The sequence below is a fragment of the Eriocheir sinensis genome, unplaced genomic scaffold (genome assembly GCF_024679095.1).
Source record: "Eriocheir sinensis breed Jianghai 21 unplaced genomic scaffold, ASM2467909v1 Scaffold320, whole genome shotgun sequence".
NCBI classification, from domain to species: Eukaryota; Metazoa; Arthropoda; class Malacostraca; order Decapoda; family Varunidae; genus Eriocheir; species Eriocheir sinensis.
The window spans coordinates 217,191-222,430 of NW_026111633.1; the positions used below are offsets into that span (position 1 = coordinate 217,191).

The following is a 5,240-nucleotide window of genomic DNA, read 5'->3' on the forward strand; positions in this document are numbered from 1 at the left end:
AATTACGGTTAAAAAGCTTTGTGAGACTGTACAGGTCTACGCTTGCTGGTCTGAGCATGCGCAGTTCACGAGAGACCAGTGTTTGCAAACAAAAGCAGCTTATGAATGTGGGGACGCCAAATAACACAACACCGGTTCAGGCGTTTCCAGTATTACCGTCCTTAGCTACGTGTCAACGTGTGGTTTTCAGGTTTTGTAAGTTTTCTAAAATACAGATAATAAAAATTTGAATTCATCTATGTTTTTTATTTGAAATACCAATATAGAATCGTTTTCGCCTATCGGACTTATCGCTAGCTAGTATCGGAATTGTGGATTAATATCGGGTATCGGTTATCGCCTATATTTGTATTTCCAGTTAACGAATATCGGTTATTACCGATAAGGTTTTCCATTATCAGTTATCGGTTATCGGGAATAAGGTTTTCTGTTATCGTGCCCAGCTATGACCTGGGCACACTTTTACACAATTAGTCACATTTTTTTTGGGTTATAGAAAAAAAAATGGAAGGCACAATATTTTGTTAGGCTTTGTCTGAAGACCTTGCAAAATGCTTGGTCTGAAATTCAAATACAGGAAAATCACTTTGAATAGAAATCAAAAGGAAATGAAACAAGTCACTTCTGAAGACATTCCAAAAATTACAAACAGGGAAGGGATGCCTGATGGTGCCTTACCTCTGGTGGCTCCATGGGCCCTGGGGGAGGGATCCTGGCCGGGGTGGAGGAGGCGCCAGGGTCTGGTGCTGGCTCTCAAGATTACCCTCATCAACCTGCATGACGGCACCAGTTCAGTCTGTGCCTCTGGGTACAAATTGCATCTTTTGCCACTTTAATCCTACCAAAGCCTAACACTAGAGCTTCAAAATCTACCAACACTCAACCTATAAAAATAAATCCATAAAAATGTCCATGGTGAATCACAAGGTTACGGCTGATGCAACACACCTTCACACAGGACAAAATGACATCTTTTCTAGCTCTGAAACAACTTGAAGGAGATGTTTTCTTTTTAAAGTATTTGAATAATTCATTTTTGGGTGAGTGTTAATAATGAATGAATCTGAATGAAATATAATACAGCACATCTTCATCACCTTCTGGTCCTGAGTGGGTTCACCAGCTGTACTGTCACACAGGGGTGCTCAGAGGAGGCTCCAGCCCTTCACCAACTGGTTCATAATCGTGTATAGCCTGTTCCAACACACAGTGACTCAGACACACAGGAAAACACATGTAAGCCTCATTTAACATCAATATTTAAGTCCATATGCAATTTCAATGACTATCTTTTAGAGTGAGGTACAAAGTATGTTCTACAATACACCTCTGGAAAGGTCACAGTGATTCTTTAATGATGCTAAATGACAGCTTGATGCACAAACACCAACAATGACATCGGGCAAACAAGACAAAACATGGATACCACACTAACTCACACACCCAGAGAAGCAACACATGAGCAGACGTGTCTTTAATTTGTTGAGTTACCAGTGATCAGAGGTGACTGATGTGTTGTAGAGTGTGTCTAGGAAAGCCTGAAGGGACTTGTGAAGGCCTCAGTGCTGATGTATGCACAACTCTGGGTGACCATGTTTGCCGTGGTGCCGAGGGAAGGAGAAGGACTGTAAGCTGCTGCAGGGACAGGCTTTGTCAATGGAGCCAGATAGAAATAACAAATTCAATGCAAATAAAAGCAATGGATAGAAAAGGCAGGAAAAAGGTGCTTGAAGGATATAAAAAAAAAAGATCTGTATATTAATGCACCGAGGTGGCCTGGACAGGGAAATAAACCAGTCCAAATCTTAAAATTAATGTAAAGACAAGTTTGACAGAGTGAGACACACAGACAGAACCCTGTGAGTGCAACTCATTTCCTGTTTACCACAACCAGGAATATGAACAAGTATACACACACACACACACACACACACACACACACACACACCTCATTGATGTCAGCATCCCTGTACTCCTTGGCAGGCTCCAGGGAGTCCTCCTCCAGGGGTGGTCCTGCGTGAAGGAGGGAGCCTGGGAGAGGTGTCTCGTCAAGCTTTGAAGCAATCCCAAAAACGTGAGCATTCCCCTGTTTGAGACAGGGAATCAGTGACCTCCATGAGACGCTGAACACTACGGACATGCTTAAGCTGAGTCGAGACACTGTACGTGTCGTTAATTTTGCCAATTTTTATGAAACTGATTTGATGCATGACCATCATATAAGTTTTGCATATATACACTTACATCCACTATGCTGTTCAAGTGGCTTTGTTCAATATATACAAATGTTTATCTAAAATAATAATATAAGAAACTGTTGTGCTGGAAATGTCTTCAGCCAGACACAATGATCATTTTGTAAACTGAGAGCCAGCTGGTGCACATACATCATGCATGACACACACACACACACACACACAAAGACATAAATAAACATAGCTTCCCGCAAAGAAATATAGAGGTTTGGAACAGACTAAGTGAGGATGTAGTATTGGCGAGAAGTGTGCAAAGCTTTAAGGAAAAGTTGAATAAATGTAGATACGGATATGGGACCACACCAGTGTAAAGCCCAGCCCTGTAAAACTACAACAAGGTAAATACAACAACTAACTAAATACACACACACACACACACACACACACACATTTTTTTCACAACAATTTGACTCAATCAATATTCATGATTTCACTATAATGCTTGCTCAAGGGAATGCAAATTTGTCGAGTTCTTCAAACAATAAATTTCTAAGCGCATTCTACATTAATCTCACTATGTTACTGTTAGATATATTATTTAAAAAAAAAAAAGACTTTTTAGAGGCATGAGCGACGGCCGAAGAGAAAGGAATGCATGAGACTGGTGTCTATTAATGGTTAAGGTGGTGAGGAAAAGAGGAAAGTAATGATTGAAAATTTTGTAAATGGTAGAGTGGATGTGTTGGGAGTGACTGAAACACATAGTTGAGGAACTGGTGTGAGTGATGGCAGGGGAGGGTGTGCCTGAGGGGTTGTATGGACGGGGATGGATGAGAAGTATGGAGGCAGGAGTAAGGAAGTGTTGTGATGTCTGAAAGAGTGTGGAGACTGATTATGGTTGGAAGGGATCAAGAATTGTGTGGCTGAAAGGAAAAGTAGGTTTAGAAAAGTATGCATGGGTGTGTATTTATGCACCAGTAAATGTGAGGAGTAAAAAAGGACTGAGAGAAAGGGAAGCTTTTTGGGAGGAAGTGAATGCATGTTTGAACAGTTTTGAGAAAGAAAGGAAACTTATTATGATGGGAGATATGAATGTGTGATGGATGTGGTGGGAAAATGGTGGAGGCTCGTGGTTCAAAGTGCCTTTTCTCTGAGGTCCAGGCCAGTCTGGGAAGGCTGCGTGGCACTGACCTGAGGGTGTCACAGGCTGACCTGAGGGTGTGGAGCCTGGCTGGGGCTGCCTTGCGGCTGGTGTGGGGGAGTGTAGCCGTGGCAGGAAGTGTTCTGGTGTGTGGGGCGCCGCGCCTGGCCAGCGTGGGGCTGAGGGTGTCACACGCGGCCTGATTGTTTACATGTAGATCCTGATGATGATGATGATGATGTTCTTGCCTTTGTCTTTGCAACGGCGTCTCCGATACTTCTTCAAAGATTTGTCGCCTAGTATCACTAGGGGACAACGGGCCCTTGTCCGAAGACGGCGGCCGTCAGGAGGGAAAACATTGCTCCCTCCTTGCACGGGGGAGCACCGGCCATTGCTAGAGGCAGGACGTGCCGACAGACCGACTCTATTGGCGATCGAAATCGATCTAGCCGAGCAAGTCTGCCTGTCGACGAGGACTGGCGTACGCAAGGACACCCCAAAAGGCTACTACTGCCATATCTCAAAACCACAATGAGTTTGGTCCATTAGCCTAATATTGTAGAAATACTTGAAGTAAACGAGTTTTATCTTAAGTAGTATAAATTGATTGATTGTTCATTGTTGCGTTTAACAACAAAGGAGAAGGGAGGAACATGCCATCCCAGGCATTGCATCGTGTGATTATTAGCCTCTTCCATTTAGTAGCAGTAGTAGTCGGTCGGGAGTTTTGCCTTTGTAACGGCACTCCCTGACGTGTCTACTGTCTGGGTCTATTGTTTTCCTTTTTCTTGCATTCTTTTTTCTCTTATTGTCCAAAACTTGTGTACTGTTGTTTTCGTTTGTTCGGTGTGTTCATTTTCAAATAAAAATGTTCCAATGTTGCAGCCTCACGCACTTTGCTCTTTCCTCTGCACAGGCCGGGCACCAGAGCAGGAAGTGTCGCAGGTCTTCGTGTTCAGCTCCACACATGTCACACTTGGTTTCCTCTTGCCGGTGTCTGTTTCTGTCTTTTAGTTGCATGTTGTTTGTCCTGCATCTGAATAGCACTTCTGAGGCTTGGTTGTTGGTGTATACCTCCTCTTGTCCTCCCAACTCCTGTCTCCATTTTCTATATATCTTAAGGCTTGCTTTCTCATTCATTTGCCTCTTCCACTCTCTTGTATCCAGCTCTCTCATTCTCTGCTTTATACTCTCCTTTGTCTCATTCCTCACACTCACACTCAGTCCCTCAGTTGCTCTCAGTTCATTCAACAAATCTTTCACCCACCTACTTTGTCTCTTCTCTATCATCTCCTCTCCCACCCTTCTCACCAAATCGTTTCCTTCCACAAGAACATACCTTAAGTACTTCCACTGTCCCTCCCTTGTCCTGTTTTAACACTGGAGCTTCCTATCTCCCCCCTGAGTGCTGCTTCCTGTGCATACATTGGTGCCCTCAAAATCTTCCTGTACACCTCATTCTCTATCCTCTGCAACTTTTTTATGTCTGTCTTTGTGATGTTTATTATATTTACCCCGTACAGGATGGATGGCAGTGCAACATTTTTCCAATAAGTCTTTCCTTTTAACATTCTTGAACAGCTCTTTTCAATTCCTTTGTATGTCATATTTGCTAGCCTTCTCGCTTTCCTGAACATTTCTTCCTTTTGCATTTGAAAACAGTTCCTCTTGTCATTGACTATTATTCCTAAATATTTAATTCTATCCCCAACACTAATGCCCCCTATACTTTCTGGTTTGTTTTCCATATTAAAAATGATAATATTGCTTTTCTGCTTATTTACTTCTCGTCCATATTCTTTAGCTATAGTCTCCATCTTCTCTATCATCTGTACTGCTTCCCCTACACTATTTGCCAAAAGCATGCCATCATCTGCAAAGAAGAGAGGTAATCCTCAATGCCT

At 42.8% G+C, this 5,240-nt stretch overlaps 1 long non-coding RNA gene across 1 annotated transcript; it reads right to left on the reverse strand.

The window, feature by feature from the left end:
- Window positions 1–417: 417 nt before the first annotated feature.
- LOC126991692 (uncharacterized) lies at window positions 418–3,773 on the reverse strand. Its single transcript, XR_007745758.1, has 4 exons — window positions 3,387–3,773; window positions 1,949–2,086; window positions 1,098–1,194; window positions 418–773 (listed from the first exon to the last, which is right to left on the reverse strand). It is a non-coding gene; the product is annotated as an uncharacterized LOC126991692 (long non-coding RNA).
- Between the last annotated feature and the right edge of the window lie 1,467 nt (window positions 3,774–5,240).